We start from the raw sequence: 20,672 nt of genomic DNA, 5'->3' as shown, positions 1-20,672 counted from the left end.
ACCCCTTTCCCCATCTGAAACATCAATAGATCAAAACAGCATAACCTTAAACCAAATTAGCCCCCCTCAGTGTACTTTCCCTGATGTGTAGTTCTCTTTGGGCGCATGTTGCTCCCCTAGTAGGGTCAAAAATCCGACCCTGAGTAGATGTCAACAACGCTTGCCATCCAACAAATGTGCATCTGCAATAAAAATAAAAAATACAAATATCCCCATCCTCCTTATATCTCACATTAGCTAAGTCTACAATCATCTTCCTAGGACTCCCACCTAGAGCAGACCCCCCCAACAGCAGACATCGTGATCTAATCAATCTCGCTGCAATCCCCAACTATCCGCATTGCATTCGGTCCAACTCCTTCCTCAGAACCCCTCAAGACATCATGTGTGGCATCCCCGGTACCTCCCTAAAAATGTCCTTCTTATCTGTGATTCAAGTTGATCAGAATTTAGTCCTGGTCATCTAGTCGCCCGCCTTCCGCTCCCAGCAAGGAGTTCTGCTCCGGGCTGTCACTTTGTTCTATAGACCAGTCCTTCAGGGCTTTCTGCAGAGCTTTTGGATCAGTGAAGATTCGCGAGTGTCCCCGCCGATTGACTCGGAGTCTAGCCGGATACAGCATAGCGTAGTCGGTTTTTGATCTCTAAGTTGCCGCTTCAATGGAGCAAACTGTCTGTGCTCTTCTTGAACACGTATCGTAAAGTCTGAGTGTAGAGATATGTTTGATCCTTCGTACTGCAAAGATTGTTTCTCCCTGGCTACTCTCAGGGTGGAATCTCTGTCTCGATAATTCAGCAACTTCGCAATTATCGGCCTCAGAGGAGCACCAGGGGAAGGGCCGGGGCCCAGGGAGCAATGTGCTCTTTCAACCACAAAGATGGGAGAGAACGTTTCACTTCCGAGTAACGTAAGCAGTAATTTCCCAACAAACTTTTCCATGCTACCAGTCTGGGTAGATTCCGGAAGGCCCATAATCCTTAGATTGTTGTGACGGTAACGCGCTCCAAGATCTTCGGTCTTATCCTGTAGCACCTGCTGCACCTTACCCATTTTCTTGGGTTCAGTGTCAATCGTTGTCTGCGACTCCTCTACCTCCGTGATCCGTAGTTCCAACATGTCCAACCTCTTGGCATGTTTTTCTATTCTCTCGGACGTTCTGTCTATCCGATAGGAGAGGCAGTCGATCTTAGTGCCCAACACAGAGAGACTACTTCGTAAACCTTTCTCCATGGCGGTCAGCATAGTCCAGATGTCCCCATCTGCTTCCTCCTGGGGCTGATACTGCGTGTTATCTCCGTCATCTGCAGCATTGTCCCGCACCCTGGCCTTCCTTTGGTCAAATGTTATTTTAGACTGTGACTTGTCCACCTTGCCCAGTCCGCAGCGGCCAACAAGCTCTGTGCACTCCGAGCACTCAGTCAGGCAGCCAGAGTCCTGCAAATTTGTCCAAGGCGTAGTTTGTGCAACCACCGTTGGCCACAACACTGTGCACTGACCAGAACGAGCAATTAGCTTAGGGTACTCACAGACACGCCTTCCAACCCAGCAGCTGTCACAATGCACCAAATCCCAAAATGACAAACGGGCACCTCAGTCTCCTCTGCCACTCAGGGAATTAGACCAGCTTCGCTATGCCAGGAGATGGGACTTTATCGGGGTAGACACCTTCAGCAAGCTCCCGCAGCCAGGGGTACCTCACTACAGCCTGACCCCAGGCGTAAACACCCTTATTGGATGCTCTGCACCGCAGCACACCACTGGGAGAGTCTTGCTGCACTAGTTGTGTGCCTCTTTCAGCACCGGTAACGGGAGACCGTCTATCGCTCCATAGCACCAGGCTCTGGGACAGTCAACTCCGGCCCGCCATGCTCAGCTCAAAATGGCATATTCACCTTCCGGCCTTTCCCTCAGAAAGCACTCAACAGCGGGCCGCTGTCAGTCACTTGCTCTCCACAACTTGCCTCGATGTTTGCCAGAGCAGGGGAACCACTGTGTGACGCAATCTCCCCTGTCAGCTCCACACACAGCCAATATTCACCTTCGCCAGGGCGCTGCAGGGGCTATATTGCGAAGGAGACTCTCTCATGTCTCCAAGCCCCAAGATGGCCGGCCTCATCTGCTGCGCTCACTCCGTCATTAGAGGCTCCTCGTCGTGCATGCCAGCCGTCTCCCCGTCTCCATCAAACGCTTCTAGGCTCCACAGCTACAAGCCAGGTCATCGCCACTGCGTGTCTCAGTAGAGTCGCTGTCCGAACCTGCTCCCAACAGAGGGATCTCGTCTACGCCGCAGTGCCGAACACCAGAGCGTCCTCTGCTCTCCAGGCTCCTCGAGCCCAAGGACCCCCCAGGCCTCAGCGCTCCGAGGTGCTGGACTCGTCGCAGCCTCTGAGTGTGCCAGGTAACCGCACTTCCTCCGTACCAGCTTCAGGACACTAGCAACTGGGTGGTCGCTGGAATTCAGGCCACTCTGCCTCAGTTACGCTAGTACGGGGATCACAGCCCCGTGCTAGGCCGCTACCAACAGAGTCCACCCGCTCGGTTGTCTGGGGGAGTAGAGGGCCCGGAGTCGGCTCCCGACACTCTCAAGCTTTTCTAGGATGCAGGTCAGCCCAAAACGTGTCGTATTTCCCATGCAGATGCAGGATACTTTTAGGATAATACGATGGTGACGCAGAGCTTTCTGCTTAAGCGGCCATCATTGTTGTGAGCAAGCTCCGCCCCCCACGCGACAGCGTTTATGCGCTGGTTCCAGATAGGATGCATGGGTCCGGTAAAAGCAAGTACCCTAGGCCTTACTTCCAAGTGTCAAGGATGGGGTGGCACCACTTAGAAGGACAGACTCACAGATGACAGAGTCCAGGTGCAGTAGCAGAAGGGTTGGAAGTCTTTTTAGGGAAGTATCTGAGACTTCAGATAAGGAGACAAGCCAGCAAGCCCATGGAGCCACTCTGGGTTCAAGTGATGCAGGTCCTGTCCTTCTCACCCAAGCAGCGGAACAGCAGGCAGCAGGGCAGCACAGCAAAGCAGGAGTCCTGCAAAGCAGCAGTCCAACAGAGTGGCAGTCCTCTCAGCAGCACAGCAATTCTTATTCCTGGCAGAGTGGTCACAGGTCCAGAAGTGTACTGAAGTCATGGTGTCAGAGGTCTAGTACTTATACCCAGTTGTTCCTTTGAAGAGGGGGAGACCTCACAGCAGGATCTTTGAAGTGGAGAGAGATCCCCCCTTCTGCTCTGGCTCCAGACTCTCCACAGGGGTGGAAGCATCCCTTTGTGTGTGGACAGGACACAGCCTATTCAGGTGTAAGTGTGAGGCTGTACCCGGCTCCCCCCTCTCATCTCCCAGGATGGCCCATCAAGTCACACCCAAGCTCCTTTTGTTTCTAGAGGGAATGCACAAAGTCCAGCTGTCACCCAACCCAGACTGAACATAGACAGTCAGCAGACACCAAATGGCTAAAGTAAATGGCAGCTTTCTAAGTGGCATTTTTGAAATTTCAATTTAAAATACATTTCGCCATAAATTGTGATTTTGAATTGTGATCCAGAGTCACCAGACTTGGCGAGTCTTATCCCTTCCCAATTGGAAAGTACACTTATAAAATATAAAGAGCTAATCCCAAGGTTATCCTATTAGAGAGCCAGGCCTTGCAATAGTGTAAAACAACTTTGAGATTTTTTTTACTACCAAGACATGTAAAACATGTCCTGCCCTTTAAATACATTGCACCTGCCTGTGAATTATACAGGCCTACCTTAAGGGTGACATATGTATAAAAAGGGATGGTTTGGGACTGGTAAAAGGGTTATTTTTCTAGGTTGACATGGCAGTATAAACTGCACACACAGGCTCTGCAGAGGCAGGTCTGAGACACGGTTAAAGGACAACTTACGTGGGTGACACATTCAGTGCTGCAAGCCTACTAGTACCACTTTACTAGGGACTCATAAGGGAATTAAATAGGATATTTTAGATTTAATATTTCCGTTTTATAAATCATATTTATGATTTCAACATACAAAGGGGTTAGTGAGTTTTAAACCGGCTCACAGTGTTATTTTTAAACTAAGTGCTTTCATGTAGCACTGTGTGCATGTAAAGCTGAGTAAGTAAAACAAAAACATACAACATTTAGGCCTAGATTGACTAAATACCGTGCTCAATGTGAGCAGAATATTAGTAAATAACACCCGTGGTTTTAGAGATTTGAATTACAGCTTCTGTGTTTTTTTAATTAGAGTCAAAGCATAAAAGCTTGTCTTTTGAACCACTAGAGCAGTGGTCTTTAAACTTTTTAATGCTGCGTCCCCCCCAGTGAAAAAAAAATCATCAGCACCCCCTCAAAATGTATCACTATTATTCTATTAAATTGCCAATGTTTAAATATGTCTACACTTATATAAACGTTGCAGTCAAGTTCTATTACCATTTTCAAAATGCAATCAAATACATGATTGCCAAGCATACTATTCTCGTCAGGCAGGCCTCACTAATGTGTAAAAGTATTCACAGTGTGATTATTAGAAATCTGGGTGGGGGTTTTGAAGAACATTTAGTGTCCCTTCCCTTTTGACACCATCTCTCAGCAAGAATATAATTGACAAAATATGTTAGTGATGGCCATTTACCGAGGGACTTACTGCCCCTCATTTTTTCCAATGAAAACAAAGCACTGTTATCAGCATGATGCTTGTTTTGGCCAGAGCCTGAGGACCCCCTGGGATCACTTGAGGCCCCCCAGTTTGAAGACCCTTCTCTAGAGACATTACTAAATGTAAAGCCCTGAAATTCAGCTTAAGCAGGGGTGGTGTTGACACTCACAGCTATTTTTTAGCCTTTCCTGTCTACAGCTCTGCAGACAAAAGCTCCTAAAAATACAGAAATACGGGACACTGGCCAGAGCTTAAGCAAGGAAAGTTAGTTTACAAGAAAGAAATTAAGTGGAAAAGAGAGGGAAAGAGAGAAAGAGGGAGGGAGGGCTGTAAGGAAGAGTGAAATGAAGGGCATATGAAAAAAGAAGAAACTGTGTCGAAGAGGAAGGGTAAAAAGGATGAAAGGATGGATGCAAGGGCGAATGGACTGATGGATGTAAGGATAAAATAATATTCGCCTGAGTGAGAGAAAGAAAGTGACTCGAATTATAAAAGTCTGCATGAATGGGTGAATGGATGAATGGTTGCCTGGATGGAGGCGTGGAAGGATGGATTTCTGGACTGATAAAACAAGGGTGAATTGGTGAATGGATGAAGAACGGATGGTTGAATGGATGGGTAAAAAGATGTATGAATGTTTGGAAGTGTGAGCGAAAGGATGGATGGATGGAAAACTAATAATGAAAGGAATTAGGACGGATGAAAGTATGAAAAGATGGACGTATACATGAAAGGCTTAAAGATGAATGGAAAACATTAATAAGGGACCTCATCTAGAGTGGGTAGGGCTTACTCGCTTCAATCACCGAGTGGCATTCAAGGTCTGGATCAAGGTGGGGGGTATTTTAATTTGCTGGCTACTCTCCTATGTTAAAAGCATGACAGTCGACCTCCTTCTGTGCCCTTCTCAGAGATAACCTGGGTGCTGCAGTGGGGGTTACGACACATAAAGGTAACTGTGCAAATCTATGTGACAGCATTTAGTGTTGGCAAAGGTGAACAGCTTTAGGGTGCGCCACAATGTAATGCAAGGACCCCGCTCCCTCAGCCTCGGTCTTGGGGGAACGAGCGCCCCCTCTCTAAAAAACATTAGGTTACTCTATCCACTCCTGCCCATCCCTCACTTGTGACTGCCCCATATTTGTGCCCTGGTGTCTTGTATGGAAAAAGACACCAAGCTTGCTTATCCCAAGGTACCATAAAAGTAGGACCACCCTACATATATAGGGCATCCAGCTTAGTCTTTTCCCAAAGTGAGATGGGTGCAGTGTTGTAACAAAGACCGCCGCAGTCCCTTTAGTGCAGGAGGGGGGCGAGCTCCAGGGGGCCACCTCAGCACAGTACCCTGGCATGAGAGCTCCTGAATTAGTCCAGAGTGGGGGGGGGGGCTCTATGTCCTTTGCAGGACATTTTGTCATGTGAGAACAAGAATCCCTTACTGGGCAGGGGTAGTCTACTGCTACCTCAAGGACCCGACTAAATTAGAAGCCCTTTCAGGGAGGCCCCTAGATTTGCATTGTAAGGCAAAGAAGGAAAAAACAAAATTAGATTGTGAAAAAAACAGACCTGAGATTTGCTAACGTTTGCAGTGGTACTCACATTGCACTGCAAAGTTTTGCAGTGCTCTCCTGGGCCTTAGTAATGCATAGTGAATAGGTGCAATAATTTGCATAGCTCTACATAAGTGCCTATGCAAAAGTTATGAAAATCTACCCCTCAGAGTGAAATATATGTTATTAACATTGGGAACAACAAAGTAATAAAGGGTGATTGCAGTGGAGAACGAGCTCCCACTGTCATCATTTAATGAAACACAGAACTAAGGTAGCCCCACAGAACAAGAAACATTAACTTCAAATAGGGTTCGGGCTGGCCTGTAGGGTAATCAGACAGTACCAGATGGCAGTGCTTAATTTGAGCTAGTGGTTTCTGGTGCTTGGAACTAGTACTTATTGTCAACACCGGTGCTTCTGACATTCTGCCATATGGTAGCACTGTCTAGCTAATTTAGAGATGACCACACTAACAGATAATTATTAATTTAATATACATTAAAAATGTCTATTACCTGCTGCCAAGCCATTCTTATAGCTTGAAATTGTCTGAATTGTCACACTTATAGGAGTGCAATGGTTTGTAGTTGTGTTGTTACCTTCATTGGTGGCATTGCTGGGGCAATGTGTGGTGCAAGCTGCAGTGGCCACCTACAAGAGCCCCACCCTTTATCTTTTTTACAAATTAAGCACTGCCTGATGATCTAGACTGAAAAGTCAGTGTGAGTGCCGTTTTTTGCGTGTTTATGGTCCTGTTTTATAGTCTGCTGGGTCAGTTATTCATTTTGATTTCCCTGATAATAAAACAAACATGGCTGCAGCAAGCTGAAATCCACGCACTCTTCCATAACTCGCAAAACACTTATACAGCATGTCTTTACAAGTTCAAAACTGCCCCAATTTGAAAACATGGGCCACTTTTTTAGCTATCTAATTCACTAAAGGGGGCCAGTTTTATTTGGTGCCCAGGCCTACGTTGTAACCCTGCATAAGGTAGACCAAGATGGTGAAACTCAATGATGCTGACAACATTTATGATGAAAACACCAAAGGAACTAGCTGGGCTAGTGTCAGAGAGTACACAGGCAAGAGTGGCCCAATCAGAAGCTGTGCTACAAATTTACTAAAAATAAGGTCAATATGCCAGAAGTCTGTCCTAACAAGAAAAAAATGTCCTAACAAGAAAAAAATAGCACCTGTGTAGTTGATTGAAGCTAACACTGTAAGTTGTAAGACCTCCAAGGAAATGTAATATTTTGGGGTTATTATGCAGCGATTTTATCTAGGTCTGACTTCCCTAGCTCATCCCCCGTGAATGAGTTTATTGCAATACACGAAGAGTCAAAGAAAGAGATTGCACTGACTAAACATTTACGGGCATTACTGGACATGTGTGATTTATTTTTTTAAGAAATTCATTTAAAAAGGTATTTGTGGTGCACAGGCTATGATTCAGTAAATAAACGTTCTGGTTGACAAGCAACGTTGGTACATTAAATATGACACAATTATCGATTTAAAATCCTGAAATTTACCCCAATAGCACGTGCATTTATCGACTTCTAGCATTGCTTGTCTCCATGGTGAATGTAATTCCCCTGGATCCACCATACGAAACAAAATTGACATATGTGAGAGCCCTCCTGCTCTATGAGGTCCCTTTTAACCTAGCTTTTAAATGGAAGCCAAATGTTCTCAAATTTATATATTCTGTTACTGATTAAAGCTGAGAGTTGTTCCATGGCCTGCATATGCCACATTTTTGTCCAACATGACAAGATGATGGGTTGCGTCTTCGACTTCCACAAGTGGGCTATTGTTACCTTTGGAGCCAGAAGCCGATGTGTGATTGGTTCACCCGATAGGGTAGTCAGCAGGTAGATGCTATGGTCATCTCGAAGAGTTATGATAGCATCCAACGAAAGGTCGATACTAGTCATCATCTATGAGGGTTCATCTTCTCTGTAGTCTTGGATGCAAATGCATAACAACCCTGTGTTTATGCACGGCTCTTCTTCTCCGCAACCCTTCTGGGACAGCACTGGTCCCAAACATCGCCCATAACCTAGTGAAGTTAAATTATTATCAGGGCCCGTATGAATAAAGAATTACATTCCGAACTAGACTCTTTAGAGGAAACAATCAAGCAGCTAGAGATACAACACTCCCATGATCTGAACAATAAAACTACCATCGACCGTTTGACTAATCTGAAATATAAATACAACGCCATCCTCAGTAAGAGGGCAGGAGTATGGATTAATAAATTCAAGGCCTTAAGGCTATGTGAAGGTAACAAAGTGGGGAAACTCCTTGCTTCCTACCTTAAACACAAAAGCAAGCAATTCCATATAACATCTATTAGGGACCGGTCCAATACCTCCAAAACCAAACAGAAAGACATTCTCCACACATACCAGTCCTTTTACGAGGATCTTTATAAGAACAACAACCAATTCAACATGGAAGAATGTAACAACTATCTGAACTCAATTCAACTCCCACGTTTATCCGACCCTGACAAAACCAAACTTGGTGCCCCACTAACTATAGCAGAAATTTCTACCGCCGTTAAAACACTGAAGAACAATAAAGCTCCGGGGCCTTACGGCTTCACGGCCAACTTTTATAAGACCTTTGAGGAACATCTTAACCCACGACTCCTCCATTTGTTCCAATCCTTTTCACTATGAAACAGAATCACCCCCACGATGAGTGAAGCAACAATAATAGTGATACCTAAAGATGGGAAGGACCCTTTACTTCCTAAGAATTATAGGCCAATATCCCTCATAAATTTGGACTGCAAGATTTATGTGAAGGCTCTAGCATGCAGACTAAACGCTGTTCTACCGTCCTTAATAAATAACTCACAAGTGGGGTTCCTGAAACACCGCCTTTCTAATGACAACACGAGACTCCTATGCCGTGTGCTAGAGAAGTCGAAAATCTCGAATGCCCCCGCAGTAGCAATCACCCTAGACGCGGAAAAGGCGTTTGATAGGGTGTTGTGGCCCTTTCTCCGTCAATGCATGCACATATTCAACATGAGTGATACTTTTATTGATATGGTCATGTCATTATACGCCTCCCCTTTGGCTAGAATTTCCATTAACAGTTCGCTATCAGAACCATTCCTTCTTGAACAAGGAACTAGACAGGGTTGCCCCTTATCTCCCGCTCTATTCCTTCTGGCATTGGAACCTCTACTCCGCGACATACAACAGAATGTAGATATTAGTGGCATCACCTTCGGCGATAAAAGTATTACAATTGCTGCTTACGCAGACAATATCCTGATAGTCACTGAGAATCCTGATACCTCTATAGCCGCACTGATGAACTCTAAAGATTCCTACTCTAAGCATTCAGGCTACAAACTGAATCGCGATAAATCTGAAGTAAAACCCCTCAACATCTTCACTAATAAGGAATCTTTAGGCACATCAGGGTTAGTCTGGCAAAACAATCACATCAAATATCTAGGTATAGAATTTGGAAGCTCCATCATAGAGACCCTACAGCACAATGAAAAACTCACTCTAGAAAAAATAAAAACTCACCTAGACGGATGGTCACCCCGCTTCATCACTTGGTGGGGCCGGCTAGAGACCATCAAGATGATGATTATACTGCTAGTAAATTACTTAATTACCATGCTCCCCTTGATGCTGTCCCAAGAATTTCATAATAGATTAGATAAAATGATTAACAACTTCATCTGGAAAGGGAAAAAAGCACGCATCAGCCTGCAAAAACTGAGATTAGATAAATCCATTAGTGGAGTCAATCTCCTAGACTTTAAGAGATATCAAATAGCCTTTTTAGCGAAACAAGGATCCTATTGGCTGAACCCCCCAGTGGACTATTCGCCGGTGTGGCTAGACATCGAAAAGGCGCTCCTGGAAGGCATTCCTCCCATCTCGATCCTATCAATGAAAGCAAATCAGCTTCCATGTTCTAAGCCCATATTTACCAACACCAAAATAGCTTTGCTAAGAGTAGATAAACTACTAGACTCATCAATAAGAAAATCTAGGTGGGAAGTGATTTGGAAAAATACCTCAATCACTTACAAAGGTAAACCACTATTCAACCCAACCTGGATCAAGAAGGGAATTGTTTTCCCCCACCAATTCTATGATAATGGCTACCCTCTGTCCTTTACAAAAATCCAATCGAACTTTGGGTTAGATAGTTCCGACTTTTACATATTCCTTAACGTTAAAACAGCCCTTACAAGAGCGGGATTGACATCCAAGCAACCGGCTCTTCCATCACTCCTCTCCTCCCTAAACAAAATTGGTCACCAGGTCTCGAGGCTATACAAATTGCTGAGCCTGCAATCATCCACATTAAATATCAAAACAACACAGTTCTGGTCGTCAATTGCCTCCTTCTCCATCTCAGAGCTGGAGTGGTCCACGGCGTGGAGATCTTGCACGAGCCATAAAATAAGCCCTACCTTATCACAAGCCAAGTTCTGGCTCATGCATAAAGTCTTCTGGACGCCGGCTCGCCTATAAGCACACAAACTCAGCCCTGACGCATTTTGCTGGAACTGCAAGAGGGCGGAAGGAGATCTGGACCACCTCATCCACCAATGTGACTGCGTCTCAACGTTTTGGGATAGGGTATTTGAGTTCATCTACAAAGTATTTAATATCTCACCTGCCAAAGAACTTCCCTATCTGGTTTTTGGTTCTACAAAAGAAACCGAAATCCCAGAAACAGACAGGGCCCTCCTAGACCTCCTACTCACGGCGGCTGTGAAAGTCGTTCTAAACAACTGGAAAGATACAAAAAAGGCAAGCTATGCCTGTTGGCTAAACTGGGTGATTAACCTACGAGGAGCAGATAACATTTCTCTACAAAACACACCAAGGCGACTCTCACAAAGGAAACTTTGGAACTCACTTGATATCTACTTCAAACCCCATAAACCCCTGTGATCACCCACAGCCTGAACTGCTATGCCGCATTGTGGTGTCCCATATATCATCTAACATATTACATATTACATCTTGCATCTTACCTCTTACCTCTTACCTCTTACCTCTATCCTTTGCTCTCTCTTTCTACTCTCTTCTTCTTCCTCCTATCTACTTCGATCCTCTCCACTTCCTTGTGATCTCTATCCTCTCAGGAGCCCAGCCTAGAAAGGCTTCATGGCTGATTACTGAGAGATAGCAAGGACCCCCTGGGTAGTGACAATCTATAGACTCCTAGGGCAGGGTAGCAACAGATGCAAAAAAGATCCTAGGACGTCTAGGTATATAAGTGTACAGATAAGTCAGGCCAGTTGTCAAGAAGGAGCAGTAGGAGAGGATTGGCAACGTTATATAAAAAGTATATTTTTATTTAGTATATTTAAAAATCATATTAGAAATGACCAAAGGTCAAAACAATATGATAGGTATTAAAATATCTTTGTCAAAATTACATACAATAATCATAAAGAATTAACATAAAATTCATAATGCATAAAATAAAAGAATATATTAACACAAGCATACAAATAATCACAGCAATAATAAAAAAACAAGCATAAGAACTCGACGCGCGTTTCGGCAGGGACCGCCTTCTTCAGGAGACACAATTTTAATTCCTGAAACACAATTGTAAAAAAATATCTATGTTATCTAGGCATTCATAGAGATTATAACAACATTATATTACTAATATATTTAAAAACCTACATTCCTGACTTAAAGACTGACCATGACTATTGTTATGTACACTCAAGGCCTTTGATAAGCCACATAATCTGCCGATTGTACAGTATCTGACTCAACTAAGACTAACGCACCTTGGTTTATGAGGGCACCTCCTTACAATGAAGAGAGATACACTCAGGTTTCTTTTTGTAAACTAAAGTAGAATCACTTCTAAATTCCTACATATCAGAATAAACCTTTGAAATTGTTAGCACACAGTAAGAATATATATACACCTTCCTTAGGTTACAAATTGTTTCAAAATTACTGTTTGTTAGGAAAATAACATAACAGACCTAAAACAACAGTGCTCAATTCACAAGGGTATACTCACAACGGTAGAAATCTATCCATGCAGCAAAAACACCCAAGGGGAATCTTCATGCAAAAGTGATGCGTTTACTGAATAGTTTTTGGTAGAGGGAATCCTAATAATAAAATTCGAAATATTAACGGGTGGTCATAACAAATTATTCATCTGAATTAAAACACATTGGCGCAACAATTTGCTCTTGACATGTGGTGTGCACTGCAGAGGTTATAGTTTTTAGAAAGATGGAACACAAAATATACAAGCTCATACAAGATGTGCCCACTAGATGACTATGTCCTATACTACTGGTCATATCACACGTGTATAGTAGCATTAAGACCAAGAGGGATCTCAGGTGATTGCTAAAAACTTCCAGGTACGGTCCACTTACTATTAGGCAAATGAGAACGATGGAGGACCGACAAGGAAGGGGGGACAGGTGCTTACTGAACAACACTGTTAAATGATATAGTGTCACTAAATCAAAGGAGAGAGGGAGGACTAGGTAAGCTAGTCTGAATCCCCGCTTTTATATATCAAAAATCAAGAAAGACTAGCTAGGTTTATACAGGTAAGACTCAATGGAGTACGTATGTCAGGGAAAACCAGTAGGTTTTATTAGAAAGCCCTCACCCACCAACCTAGTTGGTGGCATGCTTCATCATCGGGCCCACCACAGTGGCACCTAGCGTGCCCCGGGTGTGCTTCGACGCCAGATTACTGCGGAGCTGGTATAATTACTGAGTGTGCAATGTGGTGAGTATGAAGGTGAAGATTAAAAAGCCATACAAAAATCCCTACAAAAAGGGGTGGTGAGGGACAGAGTCTCTGAATTAAGCAGAAAGCTCTCACCCAGTCAAAAGATCAGGGCTAGATCCAACACCGTTTTTTAGCTCACTGCACCATCCCAGTTTCAGAACCTGGCTGTATGCAAATTAGTCTGTTCCTGTCCCAGTGCATGATGGGAACAGGACAAACCAAACTACAGAAGCCAATTCTTACACTGGGAAGGAAACAAGCTCCCGGGGACCGGTTTCTGGCATTACAGCCGTCTTCGGCCCGGTTTGCTTGAATCCTGATGGTGCAATGAGCAAGGGTCTCACATCTGAGAATACCCTTCCACGCTTAGGGTGGACAAAAATATTTACAAAAAGGGGTGGTGAGGGACAGAGTCTCTGAATTAAGCAGAAAGCTCTCACCCAGTCAAAAGATCAGGGCTAGATCCAACACCGTTTTTTAGCTCACTGCACCATCCCAGTTTCAGAACCTGGCTGTATGCAAATTAGTCTGTTCCTGTCCCAGTGCATGATGGGAACAGGACAAACCAAACTACAGAAGCCAATTCTTACACTGGGAAGGAAACAAGCTCCCGGGGACCGGTTTCTGGCATTACAGCCGTCTTCGGCCCGGTTTGCTTGAATCCTGATGGTGCAATGAGCAAGGGTCTCACATCTGAGAATACCCTTCCACGCTTAGGGTGGACAAAAATATTTACAAAAAGGGGTGGTGAGGGACAGAGTCTCTGAATTAAGCAGAAAGCTCTCACCCAGTCAAAAGATCAGGGCTAGATCCAACACCGTTTTTTAGCTCACTGCACCATCCCAGTTTCAGAACCTGGCTGTATGCAAATTAGTCTGTTCCTGTCCCAGTGCATGATGGGAACAGGACAAACCAAACTACAGAAGCCAATTCTTACACTGGGAAGGAAACAAGCTCCCGGGGACCGGTTTCTGGCATTACAGCCGTCTTCGGCCCGGTTTGCTTGAATCCTGATGGTGCAATGAGCAAGGGTCTTTTCTAAATCATACAAAAATCCCAGCACCCGAGGGTAAAAACTATTTTAATGAAACTGGGTATCTGTTGGCACGTTAAAAAGGCAAACGGACACAGTGGAGTATGGATTATGACCTCCAGTGTCCTGTGTGGTCTACATGTTTCAGCCTGGCCTTTCTTAATTTGAAACAGGCTTTCCTCAGGACCAAGTGAGTATGTGTGGGGTTATAAAACTAATTTACAGTGAGTGTTTTTTGGATTTTTATGTGTAGCACGCACTAAGGTGCTATATGAGTGAGAAGGGGATTCCCTCTTGCTTTGCTACATATAACATAAAAGGGGAGACATACAGACGTACAGGGTAGAGTTATATTAGCATATTATTGCAAAAACAGTCGTCATTCCACCGTCTTGTAAGGTGAGTGAGCGAACTATACATGGCTAAAGTGTGGTCTTGTCAGTGGCAAGACTCATGTGATGGTTATCTAGAAGCCGGTTGTAGTGGTGAGCTAGAAAACGAAAATGCCAATGTGAGGTTCAGGTAAGTGAAAGAAAATCAATTATTGTCCTCACACAGTATTTTAGCTGTTCAAAGCCTCCTTGGGTCGCCTGGCAGAGAAAAAGACCCTAAAAGAAGGTAGTATTGGTTTTATAAACATTATTATCCGACCTGTAAGGGAAGACCTCAACACCTTACCCCCACAGTTGCTGTAGCGCGCAGCCTCAATTACTCACGAAACTGTCGATCTGGTTCCTCCTTGGACCTGTAATCCTTCTGCGGCGCCCGGTTGTGAAAGGAGGGCTCGCCGAGCATGTTTATTTAAAGCTTCCGTAATTGTTTGCACCTGGGTTCGGGGTAGAAATAGAGGGAGGGGTGCCGCGCTGAAAGCGCCATGTCATGCGCGCTCTGCGCATGCGTGCCGTGAGTAGTAGTCCCTATTCAGCGCGTGAGCCTTTAGTTTGTGCCACTCCGCGCATGCGCGGAGGGTGAAGGCTGTGTGAAGCTACCGCGCATGCGTGGAAGAGTGTACTAGCGCTCAAGGTTGCGCTAGTATGCATTATTGCTCGAGTAGAGTGCAAAAGGTGTAAAAAATGATAAATATGATAAATATGGACACAAAATGCGAGGAATTAGAATTGAAATATAAAGATTTAGATTGAGGTCGATCAATGTGAGAAAGATTGGGCTATGCACAGTGTAGTAAAGAAAAGAAAAGGAAGCATCATACATTAAGTGTTAAGCGAATTCCATGGTATGGAGTCGTTTAGCCCCTCAGTATGAGTGGATAGGCGGTAAATCCAACGTTGTTCTTTTTGGAGGAGAAATCTTTCATTGTTTTCAGTTATGGGGAATTGTTCAATCACAGTCCAAGTGAAGTCATTTGGAGTGTGATTGTGGGACAGGAAGTGGTCTGTAAGTCTGCTTATATTTTTGCCACATCGGATGGTGCTGCGATGTTCCGTCATTCTTGTCCGTACCTTTCGGGTAGTCATACCCACATACCGTAGGCCACATCTGCATGTCATAAGGTACACCAGGTTAGAAGAATTACAGTTGGTGAACTGGCGTTGTGTCCACACCTTGCCAGGTTCTAGGTCCAAGGTTTTTGAAGGGGATGTAAGGTGGCATACACTGCAATTATTGCACGGTTGGTGTCCCGTAAGTTTTGGTAAGCCCCAAGCATTGAGGACAGTGTTGTCGTTAGTGGCATGATTCGGTCTGGGTCTGGTGTGTACTAGGGAGTCTTTTAGATTCTTCGCCCTTTTATATGCGAATCTAGGTTTGTCCCAGTTTCGGTTTCCTGAGTTAATAATCTTCCAGTTCCTGTTGATTATTTTGGAAACCTGATTTGACACGGTATTGTAAGTGGTGACGCATGTCAGAGTGGATTCCTCAGGAGGCCTTGTTGTTGCCTCAAGAAGTGCCTCTCTATTTTGGTTTCGCGCCCTCTTGCAGGTGGTGTTCAGGATCCTGGTGGGGTATGCCCTGTCTTCCAATTTATGGATCAAACTGGCTGATTGTTGTTTGTAGTCCTGAATCCGGCTGCAGTTGCGTCTTAGTCGTAAAAACTGACCGTAAGGGAGATTTTCCCGTAGAGGTCTAGGATGGAAGCTGTCAAACCTCAAAAGGGAGTTCCTTGATGTGGGTTTGTGGTAGGTCGTGGTTGTCAGGCCATCTATGTCTGCCTTGATGTTGAGGTCCAGGAAGGCCAATTCAGAGGCACTGCTCGTACAGGTAAACCTCAGGTAGTTGTCACAGGTATTGAGCCACATGAGGAATTGATCCAGGGATTCCTGATTTCCTTCCCAGATAACCAGGATGTCGTCGATATATCGACGCCACATACTGATGTTGGCTGTGTAGGGATTGTTCGCAGATTGTATGTGTGTTTTTTCAAAATGGGCTACATAAAGACCAGCTATGCTGGGAGCGAAAACGCTCCCCATGCTCGTCCCATTAGTCTGTAGGTACAGCTTGCCCTCGTACTCAAAATAGTTGTCTTTTAATGCCAGAGTGGCACATTCCATTATAAAGCTGCGTGGAGTGTGATGGTTCCAAACAGTTCCCATTAAGACTTCCTCCAGTACTTTCAGTGTAGCGTCCTGCGGTAAGCTAGTGTATAGGCTCTCAATGTCTAATCCGACAAGGAGTTGGGTTTCCGGGTTGTAGTTGGTTTCTTTGATTATATTGAGAAGATGTTTCGTGTCCTTGATGTATGATGGTATAAGTTGTACCAATGGATTCAGGAAGAAATCGCAAAAGCGTGACAGGGGCTCTAAGAGTGATTGATTCCCAGATACAATTGGTCTACCCGGTGGTGGGGTTACTCCTTTGTGTATCTTCGGGAGAGTGTAGAAATATGGGATTCTGGCATTTTTGCTGCCTAGTCCTCCCTCTCTCCTTTGATTTAGTGATATTTAGGCAGCGCACAGCTGTGAGAGTTTAACTTTTCTAAACAACATAACAACATGGCAGAAAACACCGGTCTAACGTACACTGAAGATGACATCAGTGAAATCTTATCCGACCCGTCCCTTGCGGCAGACTTCAATATCCCCGCAACCATTGCACAGTCCACTGATTGGGATGCACTAACTGAGAAGAAAAGGAACAAAATACGGACCATCTTACATGGCGTAATTCTAGCACAGTATTTACGCACCAACACTGCTCCAAAAGGTCTCATAGTCACCAACGCTCCTAGAATCTTCCTAGATGATGCCACTTTCAGGAAGGATTGGGCCCAGATCGCCTGGCATTGCACCAGGGACTGGCTCGTCCTCATCATCAAAACCGCCAAACGACTCTCGGATGCTATCCTGATCGAAATTCAGGCAACTGAGAACCACTTTAAGACCACCCTAACTGGTTTCAAAAAGAAACTAGAAGATCAAAACCGAGAGATGGCTGACTACAAAGAATATCTAACTCAGACAAAAATTAAAAATTTTGAGAAAGATCTGAAGAGATTCAGTTTCACTAAGACATATCCTTATTCGGACGATGCTTATACCCCAGCTAAAAAAGACTCCGACAGCTCCGGGGACAATAGTTCGGTCTCTAGCAATTCCAGCACCGGATCCAATCAATCCAGAGGGAGAGGACGACGAGGCCAACACTGGCAGCAACCCTGGCAGGGTCCACCACAGAACCACAATTTTGGGCCACCACAATTTGGACCAATACCACCTCCTTTCTATGGTTTCCCTCCAATGTACGCACCAGGGCAGATGCCATACTTTCAAGGGAATCAAAATCAAAGATATCCTTTTTTATCACAGGGCCGCAGGAATCGCGGAAAAAGAAGAAATGCACCACAGGTCCACTGGACACCAGAAGCGGAACCAGTGAGCTCGAACACGAGGAACAAAACCAAGGAACAGGCGGGACCGAGCAAATAGCAACAGCAGTGAGAACCCAAGACCAGCTGGTGTTCAACATTTCAAGTACAGAATTGACAGAAGAAGAAATAGCAGTCCTGAACAAGGGCCTATCTTTCGTCCCTACAGCCAAACTGGACCACTTCAAATTACACATGGAACTGGCGGAGTTCTTTAGAAAACTAAAATTAAAAGCCTTCTTTGAAAAGAAAACAGAGTCCAACGACCCTCAAGAGGAAGTCCCCAATGAGACAGGCCTCAGACTAAAATCCACGTTCATTCCACCACCCGCCAGTATACCTGTCGAGATTGCTGCATTTGAACAGGCAGTCTACACTGAGGTGGAGAATATACAGGAGAAAAACACCTTTAACAATCTGTCCCATCGGGAACGCGAAACAATAAGACGCCTGCAGGCTAACCCTGCCCTTGTCATAAAACCCGCCGACAAGGGGGGAGGTATCGTGCTCATGGACAAAACAGATTATGACACGGAATGTCGCAGACTCCTCAGCGACACCAGGAATTACAGACCACTCAGGAAGGACCCCACCGAGGAACTAAGCAAGAGGATACAGATCTTGGTAAAAAATGCCCGGGACACAGAACACATCTCTAAACAGGAGGCCGACTACCTTTGCAGCAAAAATGCCAGAATCCCATATTTCTACACTCTCCCGAAGATACACAAAGGAGTAACCCCACCATCGGGTAGACCAATTGTATCTGGGAATCAATCACTCTTAGAGCCCCTGTCACGCTTTTGCGATTTCTTCCTGAATCCATTGGTACAACTTATACCATCATACATCAAGGACACGAAACATCTTCTCAATATAATCAAAGAAACCAACTACAACCCGGAAACCCAACTCCTTGTCGGATTAGACATTGAGAGCCTATACACTAGCTTACCGCAGGACGCTACACTAAAAGTACTGGAGGAAGTCTTAATGGGAACTGTTTGGAACCATCACACTCCACGCAGCTTTATAATGGAATGTGCCACTCTGGCATTAAAAGACAACTATTTTGAGTACGAGGGCAAGCTGTACCTACAGACTAATGGGACGAGCATGGGGAGCGTTTTCGCTCCCAGCATAGCTGGTCTTTATGTAGCCCATTTTGAAAAAACACACATACAATCTGCGAACAATCCCTACACAGCCAACATCAGTATGTGGCGTCGATATATCGACGACATCCTGGTTATCTGGGAAGGAAATCAGGAATCCCTGGATCAATTCCTCATGTGGCTCAATACCTGTGACAACTACCTGAGGTTTACCTGTACGAGCAGTGCCTCTGAATTGGCCTTCCTGGACCTCAACATCAAGGCAGTCATAGATGGCCTGACAACCACGACCTACCACAAACCCACATCAAGGAACTCCCTTTTGAGGTTTGACAGCTTCCATCCTAGACCTCTACGGGAAAATCTCCCTTACGGTCAGTTTTTACGACTAAGACGCAACTGCAGCCGGATTCAGGACTACAAACAACAATCAGCCAGTTTGATCCATAAATTGGAAGACAGGGCATACCCCACCAGGATCCTGAACACCACCTGCAAGAGGGGGCGAAACCAAAATAGAGAGGCACTTCTTGAGGCAACAACAAGGCCTCCTGAGGAATCCACTCTGACATGCGTCACCACTTACAATACCGTGTCAAATCAGGTTTCCAAAATAATCAACAGGAACTGGAAGATTATTAACTCAGGAAACCGAAACTGGGACAAACCTAGATTCGCATATAAAAGGGCGAAGAATCTAAAAGACTCCCTAGTACACACCAGACCCAGACCGAATCATGCCACTAACGACAACACTGTCCTCAATGCTTGGGGCTTACCAAAACTTACGGGACACCAACCGTGCAATAATTGCAGTGTATGCCACCTTACATCCCCTTCAAAAACCTTGGACCTAGAACCTGGCAAGGTGTGGACACAACGCCAGTTCACCAACTGTAATTCTTCTAACCTGGTGTACCTTATGACATGCAGATGTGGCCTACGGTATGTGGGTATGACTACCCGAAAGGTACGGACAAGAATGACGGAACATCGCAGCACCATCCGATGTGGCAAAAATATAAGCAGACTTACAGACCACTTCCTGTCCCACAATCACACTCCAAATGACTTCACTTGGACTGTGATTGAACAATTCCCCATAACTGAAAACAATGAAAGATTTCTCCTCCAAAAAGAACAACGTTGGATTTACCGCCTATCCACTCATACTGAGGGGCTAAACGACTCCATACCATGGAATTCGCTTAACACTTAATGTATGATGCTTCCTTTTCTTTTCTTTACTACACTGTGCATAGCCCAATCTTTCTCACATTGATCGACCTCAATCTAAATCTTTATATTTCAATTCTAATTCCTCGCATTTTGTGTCCATATTTATCATATTTATCATTTTTGACACCTTTTGCACTCTACTCGAGCAATAATGCATACTAGCGCAACCTTGAGCGCTAGTACACTCTTCCACGCATGCGCGGTAGCTTCACACAGCCTTCACCCTCCGCGCATGCGCGGAGTGGCACAAACTAAAGGCTCACGCGCTGAATAGGGACTACTACTCACGGCACGCATGCGCAGAGCGCGCATGACATGGCGCTTTCAGCGCGGCACCCCTCCCTCTATTTCTACTCCGAACCCAGGTGCAAACAATTACGGAAGCTTTAAATAAACATGCTCGGCGAGCCCTCCTTTCACAACCGGGCGCCGCAGAAGGATTACAGGTCCAAGGAGGAACCAGATCGACAGTT

The sequence above is a fragment of the Lissotriton vulgaris genome, chromosome 11 (genome assembly GCF_964263255.1).
Source record: "Lissotriton vulgaris chromosome 11, aLisVul1.2, whole genome shotgun sequence".
Classification (NCBI taxonomy): Eukaryota; Metazoa; Chordata; class Amphibia; order Caudata; family Salamandridae; genus Lissotriton; species Lissotriton vulgaris.
The sequence above is the reverse complement of the archived record's forward strand: the minus strand, read 5'-3'. Positions refer to the sequence as shown.